The sequence below is a fragment of the Phodopus roborovskii genome, unplaced genomic scaffold (genome assembly GCF_943737965.1).
Source record: "Phodopus roborovskii unplaced genomic scaffold, PHOROB, whole genome shotgun sequence".
Classification (NCBI taxonomy): Eukaryota; Metazoa; Chordata; class Mammalia; order Rodentia; family Cricetidae; genus Phodopus; species Phodopus roborovskii.
Window position 1 is genome coordinate 5,316 of NW_026125415.1, and position 12,714 is coordinate 18,029.

General features: G+C 38.4%; 1 pseudogene; it reads left to right on the forward strand.

Moving 5' to 3' along the window:
• Positions 1–560: 560 nt before the first annotated feature.
• On the forward strand, positions 561–12,112 carry LOC127215291 (very-long-chain (3R)-3-hydroxyacyl-CoA dehydratase 1-like; annotated as a pseudogene).
• Positions 12,113–12,714: the final 602 nt, after the last annotated feature.

The following is a 12,714-nucleotide window of genomic DNA, read 5'->3' on the forward strand; positions in this document are numbered from 1 at the left end:
CCATCATCGCCATTCTTATCCCTAACTTCATCCTGTTAAACAAAACTCTGTATCTGTATCCATTAAGCACTAACTCTCATTCACCCTTTTTCTAAGCTCCTAGCAACCACCAGTCTTTCCACCTTGACCCTGTAACTCTTGGTGTCTTGTGTAAATGAAATACAGTATTTGTCCTTTTGTGATTGGCTTATTTCTCACAGCACAGTGTCATTAGAATCCATCTGTGTCCTAGCATGTATTGAAATCCAAATAATATTCTGGCCCCTAAAGAAAATTATCTCATGGACCAGAATCTAAAATATTAATATTGGAATATTTCAGAAAGCAAAATGAATGAAAAAGGTGGGCTGGAATTTAGATATCATTGTAGATTGACTTAGTGCTGCTTAAGCAAAGTATTGATTAGCCATACTAAAGTATCTGTTCAGTCACTGATTGATGCCTGGTTGCATCCACCTTTTAGCTATTGCTAATAGTAAACAATGCTGCCACAATTGCATGCATATTTATCAGTAATGTTGGTTTTAATAGAACTTGTAAAATACTTTTATTTTCTCTAGGTGGTTGGTTCTACTATTGCTATAGTACGTTTTTATATGGAAAAAGAACACACAGAGGTTTATATAAAAGCATTCAGAAAACATAAATTTTTCCAAACTTTTGCTTTACTTGAGGTAAGTTTTCCAATATGTTGTTAGTCTACAATGGTGTTTATTTGCAAAAATTAAGTTAGACAGTGCATATCCTAATTTGCTAATTATGTAACACCTGTGGGCTTGTTTGCTACCACTGCTGATGGTATTTAATGATCATATTATTGACTTGTGATTTCTCAATTTCCCTACAGTTGTCCACTTGTCTGATTGGTGAGTTTTTGCTTTAATTTTATACTACTGTTATAAACTGCTTTGAGGCAATCATTAACTTGATTTCTCTTCCAGGATTGTGCCCCTTCTGTGCTTGTGACAGAGTCCAAGTGAGTTCAAGAATTTTCATGGTATGGCTCTTACTCCACAGTATAAAACCCGTAAGTGATGCAAACTATGTTTTCTACCTGAGCCACAGGGGAGCTTTTAGTTCTTAGAAACCTAAACTAGTAATACTGCCATGTTTTGGGGGGCAGAATGACTGGGTAAGGGAGGTGGGCTTTAAATATCGACCTCCACTGACATAGACAGGCAGTCCTGTCACCTTTAGTTTTTAACATCTCTTCCTCTTGCATTTTGGGTTGTTAAGGTGAACACTCATTTCCATCCAACCGAAATTTTTTTCTTTTCTATGGCGTTTCTTTGTAACAGAGTCATTATTATTATTATTTTTTAATCTTTGAAGTCATCAGTGTAAATGACTCATTTGCTTCTCCTTGTTTAGCATAAGGTGTCATAGGAACAGGCAAAAGTAAATGTAGTTCCACACACCTGAACAAATGTAAAAAACCTGAATTAAAAGTTAAAAATTTTAAATCCGGGATACAGATCTCAGACAGGAAGAGGAAGTTTGAGTGAGTTGTTATCTGATTACTACAGACATTGACAATGTCTGCTTGAGAATTGTTGACAGTAGATTTTAAGTGTTTACCCAAATAAATAAGAAATATGCCAAGGTAAAGTGCAAGTTAATTAGCTTCATTTAGCCATTCTGCAATGCATATATTTCGGAACAGCTTGTTATGTCCGTAAATATGTGCAGTTTTAATTTGCCAATTAAAATAAAATTTGAAAGTTAAAGTTGAAGAACTTAGAGAAAAAAAAGGACACATTATTTATGGAGACATGACAGCAGACAGACCTAATTACTGAATCTAATTAGTGCTTTCAACCATGTAGACAAAACAAACACCATGCAAGTCTCTTGGAGGGATGTTGGGCCTTTTAAACCCATGTCAGAAACATTTCTCAGCTCAACCCCTCTGGCCTTCTTGACAGCCTCCGTGTCTCCTGTCCACTTAGAGGACAGATCTCTCCAACCCCCCTTTCCATCCCTGCAGATTCCCTTTCCTGGTCTCTTCTGTGCTTTGGGACTGACACCTAACCTCCTCTCCATTTCCTCTGAGCCTCCACTGGCCTCCTGTCTGTGTGGGGACACATCACTGACTTTGTGCCCTCTCACTACTCTGTACTTTGGCCCTCTTAACTGGGACCTTTCATTCAAGTGACATGAACCACCTGTCCCTTAACCAGGACTGTAGTACAGACAGTACTGAGTGCAGCCAGTGTTCACTAGTTGCTAACTAGTTTAAAAGCAGGACTACCACAGACAGAACAGCAGAAAGACAATTCCAGGCAGCAAATGAATATAATAATTGAGGCAGAACTACAGGGAATGTGAAGAAGGAGGGAGAAGAAAGAGCTGGTAGCCAACCCTACCTATGGGGGGATTATTAAGAGAAGTTAGAAATGGGGACTTCCTAAGGGGAAAAAACCTCTGGGTCTTTCATTCCCTTGAGGCTCTATCCCTTGTTTTACTATTTGATTTTATCCAACAATAGCTTCCCATTGGCGTTTATCAGCAACTCCCCAGTTACTTCAACATTTATTGAACATACTCTATACATTTTGAAGTACTAATTTCTGGTTTCCAGAAATGAATAAGGCAACTACAACTGTCACTATATTTGGATGTTGGGACACATTGGCCATACAGGAGGTAGTAGCTATGTAGCCCCTCTGTGCCTGACACTGTTGGGGACATGGCTGTCAGCGTGGTTCTTACTCTCCTGAAGCCTGTGATGGAGAAAGGCAAATGCTGACTTAACTGCATTTGTTGTAAGTGTTTGAAACAAGAGCACAGTGTGCATTACATTGTCTGTCTAGAATTTAGTCTCTTCTAGGAAGTGGTTGAAGCCTTCCATAGGAGACAAGGTATATATAAGCTGAGCACTAACAGATGTGTAAGAGTGAGAAAAATTTCAGTTGAGACTAATGAGCGTTAATCCAAAGAGTAGTATCAGAATGGGAAGGTAAGCTTGTGCTGAGCAGGCATGGAAGAAGTTTAGACTGAATTGCTGTGAAACTATGTTTGTCACGAACAACTTAACAGTGAAGAGATTCACTTTGGGTCAGAGGTTCCAGCACATAGTCATTGGTTTCATTGATTATGAACCACGATGACAGAGAGCATCCTGGTGGTGGGAACATGATATGGGGTCATTCAGCTCATAGTAGCCAGGAGGCAAAAAGAATAAGGGACCGGGGGTCAGGTGTCACCTTAAGAGGTCTAGCCAAAGACACCTGTGTCCTCCAGCTATGTCCCACCAGCTATGTTCCGTGGCCTCCCCAAGGAGTGTCACCACCAGGCATGTTCAACCACATGAACTCGTTGGGGACATTTAAATTGAACCCTTAACAGGAAGTTTGTAGGAACTGTGATCTTCTAGTTGCCTCCCAAAGAGAGATGAGAAAGGGGTTTGTATAGGGAAATTATAATTCTAATTAGAGGGATCAGCGTGTGTTAAACACAGAAGTTCCGAGGCACTGTCTGGATGAGTATAGCATCAGCATAGCCAGAAACTGAGAGGCTGAGAAACTGCAGAGCTCAGGTTGTAAGGATCTTTATGTAGTGTTCAGATGTCGGCATTTGCCTTTTTAACCTGTTAAGCAATGAGAGATAATGTTAAATTTCAAATTATATGGCCTATCTGATTTTATTATTATTGTTATTATATGCTTATTTATTTTATTTTTAAGAAAACTTTCATTTGAGAGGAGAATAAAGACAGGAAAAAACCACTTGGAAAATGGTTTTAATGGTCCAGCTGAGACATTATGAGGCCTGAATTGAGAGACAAAGGTGAACGACCAGATTAGAGAGTTGATATCTGTCTTAGTCACTGTTCTGTTGCTATCCAGAGACCCCATGACTAAGGCAACTCTTATAAAAGAAAGCATTTAACTTGGTTTCTAGGGTTGGGTCCATTATCATCAGGGCGGGAAGCAGCACAGACCTGGTGCAGAGAGAAAGAGAGAGATGGAGAGAGACAGAGGCAGGGCCTGGCATGGGCTTTTGAAACTCCAAAGCCCACCCCCTCCCCAATGACACACCTCTTCCAACAAGGCCACACCTACTCCAACAAGGGACGTACCTTGTACTTCTTCCCCAAACATCTCCACTAGCTGGAGTCCAAGCTTTAAATATATGAGCCTATGGGGGCCATTCTTGTTCAAACCACCATAGTATTACAGTAGAGGTTGTAGAGTTAATGACTAATAGGAAGTTGGAAGGGTCAATTGTTCCCCATTCAGCTTTCAAGGCAACAGTGTTGTCCTGGGAAGTTACACTTGCTGGCTGTGCTGAGGAATGAGGGGGAATATCAGTAAGTAGTCAGCCATTCCAACTGTACGGACACAGTTAGGTTCATATTTATAACCAATTCACAATGGTGACTACTTTGTATCCACCATTATAATAAAAAGCAACAAATCATAGAAAGGGAAATACTTATCTCACTGAACAAAAAGCCCAAAGGTTCAACATTACTGTGGCTTTCTCTAACCTACAGATCCAGAGCGAAGAGAGCGTTGGTGCTTTTTCTGGTCTCCTGGACTGTGACTGAGATCACTCGCTATTCCTTCTACACATTCAGTCTTCTCGACCACTTGCCGCCCTCATTAAATGGGCCAGGTGGCAATGTCTTGCCTTTTAGTACCTCACTGCCCCATGCATGCTAACTTTGTGTGCTGAGCTAACACTGGACAATTCGGTTTGTGTCACAGCTCCATGATGCCAGAATGTTGCCATTTGAGTTAGTAGCCATGTTCTAGCCTATATTCTAAAAGCTCAGTGTTAATGGCCATAGGCAAATAATAATACCAAAATAGGTTTGTGTAAAAATACCTCCCAACATATCTTATCCTTAAGTAATCTTAGTTGGTCATTGATTTTGTTGTTTTGGGAAGTGTCATATCCATTTTGGGAATTATATTAAAGTCTAGCTAACTGATTTCTCTCAAGTATTATTATGTGGAGATTTATTTTTATTATTTTTAATTATTACATACATGTGTATTTGTGTGTGAGTGCAGGTGCCCAAGAGGTCAGAGGCATCAGATTCCCCTGTAATTACAGGTGTTTGTTGAGCTCACTGATGTGGTACTGGGAGCCAAACTCTGGCCCTCTTCAAGAGCAGCAGGCACTCTTAACTGCTGAGGCAGCCCCTTGTTTGTACATTTTCAAACCAGCATGAGTGAGTGTCAGTCTAGTACTTCAACTCTGAGGATACTGCCACACAATGTTCCATGCTGACTGAACAAAACAGTGGACATCTCTATTGATAGGTTTCAGATCCTTCCCAACTTTCTGATACTATAAATAATGCCACAAGATATTAGAGACAACATCATACCTCTTATTTTTGTTTTTAAAAGCTGATATTTAAGCCCAGGTGGTGGCACATGCCTTTCATCCTAACACTTGGGAAGTGGAGGCAGGTGGGTTTCTGTGGGTTCAAAGCATCCTGGTTAAATTAGTCCCAAGCCTTAAAAACAAAACAATCTCTGATGTGTGTTAATGCATATTTAATAGCTAGCTGCTCTCCTACTTGCTCTAGATCCCCATATAGTAGAAGCCTAACATATTCTTAGATAATCACTTTTTTATTACTCACTATGGGTGCTGAAGAGGTGCCCCAGTGGTTAAGAGCATTGACTGCTCTTCCGGAGGACCCAGGTTCAATGCCCAGCTCCCATGTGGCAGTTCACAACTGTGTCTAACTCCAAGATCTCACACCCTTACACAGACATACATGCGGGTAAAACACCAGTGCATACAAAACATAAATAAAACTCATGTATTGTCCATGTTTAATGATAACATTCAGGGATCAATCACTTCTATAGTACATTACTAGAATATATGAATAAATACAAAAAAAAGGAAATGAAACTTTTAAAAATTGTTCATAACCCCATTACACAGGGTGTCACTCTTGATTGTATTTTTGAGACTCAGACTTTTAAAATACTCTTCTGGCTCCTTTTTAGACATTTGTGACTTATGGTTTTACGGACAATAAAATGCTCTAAAATCCTATCTGTATTCATTGTTTCCCTTGAGAAGGATGCACTGTTTTGTGTTAGGTTCATTTTATTCTTGTTCTATATGAAAATATATTCACATTTAAGGATTAGGCAGTTGAAGAGGTTTGAAAACTTTGCATGCTGTTGGCCCTAACCTTAGAATGCATGTCTATACCCGTTTTCCATGATAATCTTTGGAACCTCTGGTTCTTTTAAATATACTAACTCAGACATCATTTCTCTTCATGAACTGTGTTTACAAAATTTGCATAGGTCTGACCTATTAGCCCCTTTAAGTGTCCGAGTCTCTTGTTTGGAGTGTATTTGCATGCTACAAATTTCTAGAAAAGTACAGAACTTTGCTATTTCATGTTTCAACTTACTGTGTTGTAATCTTCTATCATTTCATTAGTGTTAAGGGTTTAATATCTGGGTATGGTAGTGTATACTCATAGTCCCAGCTGTTCCAGGGGTTGAGCAGGAGGATTAGGAGTTCAGGGCCAGCCTTTATTACTTAGTGAGTTCAAACCAAGCTTTCATTATATGAGACCGTATTGAACAATAACAACAAAAGGTTTTACATAAAATCTTTCAATATTGAAATATGCGTCTTTCTATATGTATCATTTAATTATAATCATCAATGATATTTTTAGACAGAGTGTCACTGTGTCATCCTGGCTGGCTTAGAATTTACTATGCAGACCAAGCTAGCCTTGAATTTACAGTGATTTGCCTGCCTTTGCCTCCTGAATTGCTGGGATTAAAGTTGTGTGCCACCACACACCCAGCCAAAATCATCAGTAATCACATTTCACATCCAAACACTCTTGAAAATTACAACTATGTAATATTCATTAAACAACCTAAAATAATATTCATATTTTAGTTCAAATGTGGAAACCATTATTCTCAAGTAAAACTTCACTTTAGAAATGGCTTCCTATTTATAATTTGACCTACTATCACTATTGACTATTTTGATTCTATTTATGAGTTGAAAGTTTTCCTGGATAATTTTATGTTGGGTTATGATTTCATACTTTTTTCCAGTTTAATTTCAGAAGTACATTTCCTCTAAGAAATTTTAGGTAACAATTGGGAATCTTTGGGGTAACAAGGATTCCCATAGTTAGTGCAAGTAAGGTAAAATAAATTACACAATTTATTCCCACCTCATGAATTTTCACTGACCTTAAGGGCTTCAACTATTTATTTTATTTTATTTATTTAATTTAACAGTGACATCAGGTGGTAGTGATGAATACCTTTAATCCCAGCACTTAGGAGGTACATGCAGGCAGATCTCTGAATTTGAGGCTATCCTGGTCTACAGAGCAAGTTCCAGATCAACCTGGTCTACAAAGAGAAACCCTGTCTTAAAAAGCAAATAAATAAATAAAGCAAACAAACAAAAAAGAATTACATTTTGTCCATTGGTTTGTGTGTGTGTGTGTGTGTGTGTGTGTGTGTGTGTGTGAGAGAGAGAGAGAGAGAGAAAGAGAGAGAGCGAGTTTGTGTGTGAGTGTATGTGTTTGTGTGTGCATGTGTATGTGTGTGTTTGGGTGCTTATACATTCCAGATGCTCCTGTGAAGGTCAAAGGACAACTTGCAATGAGTTAGCTTTCTCCTTCCACTGTGTGGATCCTGGGAATTGAACTCAGGTCATCACATCAGGCCTTGTAGCAAGTAACTTTACTCACTGAACCATGTTACCAGCCTGGGAGTGAAGATACTTTAAAAAAAAAAAAAATACTATTGCTGTGCTGTGGTGGTGCACATCTTTAATCCCAGCACTCAGGAGGAAGGCAGAGGCAGGCAGATCTCTGTGAGTTTGAGTCCAGTCTGGTGTACAGAGTGAGTTCCAGGCCAGGCTCCAAACCCTGTTTCAAATAAAACAAAAAGGAAAAAAAATACTATTAAAAAATTCTCTAGAAAGCTTCATGAGGTTAAGAAAACAAATTAGATTAGTTATTTTGTTTGAAAAGGGATTATAAATGTTTGGTTATAGGATCTTATAAGGTAAAGTGGGAAACTATTAAATTATATAATAAACAAATTACACAAGACTGGAAGACCACCGGAGCATAAACCAGCAAGGGCAGAATAAATAGGAACAGCAAAGGGCTCTTTTCCCTTCTTTACTCTGTAGTTCTACCCATCTCTCATCCTGTGTTTATGGTGCATGGGAATCAGGTGATCTATCTATCATCTGTGTATCTATCATCTTTATCTCCTCTTTCTCTGTCTGTCTCTAAACACTCCCCACACACCCCTCTGGTACCCTCCCCCCCCCCCCCCCCCCCCAGAGTGCTGTGCATCTCAGGCTGGCCTTGAACTCCATGTGTAGGGAAAGATAACTCTGAACCTCTGCTCCTCCTGTCTCTATCTCCAGAGTACTGGCATTACAGGTGTGCTTTATCATGTCTGGTTTATGCAATGCTGGGGATCAAATTCAGAGCTCCATTGAATGCTTGGCAAGCACTGGACCAGCTGAGTTATATGACTCTTCTTTATAGATGTGTTTTCATAGCAACTGGGGGATTAGATAAAAATGCAAATGCTTTTCCTATAAAAATTTGCTTGTGAAGGTGGCTATACACAGTGTACTAATTACTAGTAGCTGATGATTGAAGTCATGCTGTCTGCTGTCAGTTTCCTTCAGTAATGTGTTTAATCACTAATCACAGTTTTTCAAATAACCTAAAACAGCTTTAGTCTCTTGAAGCATAAAATATCAAACTAGGTCTTAATTGGTCCTTTTTAGGTCAGCATTCATCAGTAAATGACCAGCTATAGGGAAAAAAGGAGCAGTTACAACTGTATACCTCAAAGAAGCGGTTATTTTAATATTTAAACGAAACAAAAAGAGCTGTGTTGTTAGGCATGGTGGCCCCATCTGTGATGTCAAATACTTGGAGGTTGAAGCAGGAGGATCACTTGAGGCCAGGGGAGTTCAAGACTAACCTGGACAATATAACACTCCCACATCTCAAAACAGGCAAACAAAATATGCATATATACTTTAAAATAAATTATAAAAATATTTAAAAACTATATAGAGTAAACTGACTTCTTATTTTATTCCATTTAGAATAGGAATTACTGTTAGAAAAAGGGTGATTGAAAATACAACCTGTGTGTGATATTATAAATGCATACAGAGAGCTTTCTAAGTTTAAATACAATAGTAATAGAAGAGATGTACTATAAAATATAAGACCTGACCTAGAAAAACTATCATCTGTCTTTTCTTTTTCCAGATATAATTTTTTATCATCTTATATCCTGTTGGAGTTGCTGGGGAACTTCTCACAATATATGCTGCCTTGCCTTACGTGAAGAAGTCAGGAATGTTTTCAGTAAGGCTTCCTAACAAATATAATGTCTCTTTTGACTACTACTATTTTCTTCTCATAACCATGGCCTCATATATACCATGTAAGTATAGGCTCATTAGCATTTTGATTGAATGTATGATATGCAAGTGTTTGGAATACCATGCTAAACTAATTAAAAAAAAAAAAAAAAAAAACAAGGGTGAAGGGGAATAATTGCTCAAAATGCATTAACCTGTCTGTCTTTAGAATAACTGAAGGGGAGTGAGCCATACATTTTTCTTTTTCTTTCTTTTCTTTTTTTTTTTTTAACTGATTTTATGAAAAGGTAACTAAATTAATATTCAAATGATTGCTTTCTCAGAAGCATTTAAATATGCCTGGTATAGTTAACAGAAAAACTAAATCATCCCAAAAGCATGCATCAATAGAACCGTTGACAAGCATTTACATTTCTGTGTATGAATCATAAGCATTCTATCAAGAAAACTTGAGATCATTTCTGTTCATTTGGCGTACCTGAGATTTATTACAAGTACTTTTTTTTGGTCTTGTTTGTGTTGTTCCGTGTACTTGACAGGAATAAAGCTACTTAAAATATTTTGAATAATTCAGCCTCTCCACTAATTTCTCACCATTTCCAACAGCTTCAATGAGTTGATGAGACCTCATTCTCTTCTTTTAGGTACTTTAAGTCAACAAGATTCATTTATCTCTATAAAATTAGAGGTGGATACCAGTGGGAAGTAAACTCTTTATGGACAGGCTATACAAGGCCTCTTATTTCATGGGGTTGTGTATATAATTTGGGCAGTCTGTGAGAGCTCCAACTTTGGAGGTTTCTGAAGCCAAAATAGACTAAGATTGTTCAGAGGATGCCTTCTCCTTGTCTTTTTCATCTGCCTGATTTACCGTCTGGCCAGTGCTGGTGAGCTAAACAATATGGACAGACACTGTTTGCCTCACCCCTGCCAGAAACAGTCAGTGGTCCTGTAAGCTGTTTGTGGTCACAGGGGTGACCTCTCTTGTGGTGACCTCTCTTGTGATCCCTGAAGCTGTTCCACAGAAACCAAGACCTTAAGAGAAGGTGATTTAAAGCTCCAACCTATAACTTCTGAATGCCTGCTTTTTAGGTGTCCTGGGAGATGTAAGTCTGACCTCTGCCAGTAGCAACTTCCTAGCTCATTGTACCTATGCTCACTGAGGTCCCTCTTGTCCAAGATTGGTCCATCACAGACCTGTATTTCCACATCCTTACTGATATTCCTAGAGCAATCAACTTATTTTGCTTTGATAATTAAAAGTAATATTTGAGTGTTTATTTTAGTACTGAGAATGTGTGTTTCTCACTCACTGAGGGCATTCCAGGTGGGAGAATTTCAGTGAACAGTTTTAAAAACCCAAGACGCAATGCCTTCTCTCAAACTACTCAGGATTTTATAGGAGAGTTCATTGTAATTGTTCAGTTTACTTTAAGTGTATATGACCTGAATGTTTAGACATCTAGATATACTAAGGTGGGAAGTTCATAAATAAAAAAAAATTAAAACCATTGCAAATTCTGTAGTATTTAACCTAAATTAGATTTTTTTTTTTGAAAATATTTTTTCCCCAAGTTTGCTTGGAGAAAATATTGAAATTTTTTTGTGATCGATTTCCTTGTCATTCTGGGAGATCTTTACCTTTTGTATTTGGAGTCTATAGCTATCATATATTTGTTCAGCCATCAGCCTTTATGCTGTGATTGACAGTCTTGATTCAGCTGGGTGTGGTGGCTTGTGCCTTTAATCGCAGCACTCAGGAGGTAGAAGCTCTGTGAATTTGAGACCAGCCTGGTGTACAGAGTGAGTTCAAGGAATGCCAGGGCTACACAGTGAAATAATGTCTTGAAAAAAACAACAACAAGTCTTGGTTAATATTGGCTCAAAACTTCCTCCAAATTTGGTACGCAGATAATCATATGCCCAGCTGGTATTATCCATGCATATGTTTATGTGTGTGCATGACAGAAGCCCTTCAGTTCAACAGTGGGGAGTGCCTGATCAAGAACCTGTTAAGACTCTTCTCTAGACACTACATCTGGGATCACAGCCCAGGTCCAGTCCCTTCCCTAAACCAAAGGTTAACTGTGTCACTAATGTGTGCTGTCCTGAGAGCATGGGACAGCTGTTCATAGTAGGTATGGATGAAAGTTGGATGCACGTTGGGACATGCACCTGCATGTAGACAGGCATGGAGCTGAATATAGTTAACAGAACAGAGGAAAGCAGAGGGTGGGGCCCACTCTCCTTGGTTCTGATATATTTCAGCGTTACTGATTTCTAAAAATGAACATGATCACTAGGTTCTTATGGAAAATATATTTATCAAGGTATGTGAATTTTCTAGGACAGAAAAACCTCCAGCAGTTTATGGGTTACATAGCATGTGACTTTCATTTTTGTCCATAGGGCGAGCTCCATAAGCACTGGGGGAGGTTGTATGTGTAGCAGTCCTATATAAAATGCTGATTGCTCACATTTTACAGGTTTCAAGCATAGTTTAAAGCAAGAGCTTACGCTTCTTTGTTTTCTTTCTCCAATGAAGTGTTTCCTCAACTCTATTTTCATATGTTGCGTCAAAGAAGAAAGGTGCTTCATGGCGAGGTGATTGTAGAAAAGGACGATTAAACGGCCCCACAAACAAGGTGCTTTTTCCAGAAAAACCGGATTACTTGAGTCCAAGTTTTAATAACGAGAATAAACAACTTCATGAATACCATGGACTGTATTGTTTCTTGAAATATAAAGGAAGATGTGGTGTTTTCCAGCCTTTGTCTTCATTCTGTGCCACATCTGTTTTTGACAACGGGTGAATCATTTGGATATATTACCTGAGAAAAAAGAACTTTGTTATCTTTACTAATATATGTTACAACACATGCTTAAGTCTTTTAAAATCAATAAGTCGAAATTGGTTTCATTTAACATGATACCTACCAATGACATTTATATTTCATTTATAAAAGAAAGCCAACACAAAACTGTAGCAAGTGATTAATAACGTATTAGAGCCCCTGATCCATTGTTTCAAATTCTAGGGTAACAATTAAGATTAATAGCAATATCTGGAAGTGCGGACATAACTTTCTATGGTAAGATCTTGGTGTAAAGTAGAAACAAAAATATCAGAGTAAAAAATGCTGCAGTTGGAAAACCCTTTCCTTTGGTAGAGGATTGGGGTTGCTGGAGACACAGTCAAGGCACTTGTACATGCTGGGCAAGTGCCCTGTCACCAAGTAGCATCCTTGGCTTCAGGAAAATGTTCTTTGAAGATTTATCTAGACTGTAGACATTATTTGTTGAGCAAGCTAACTCTTACTT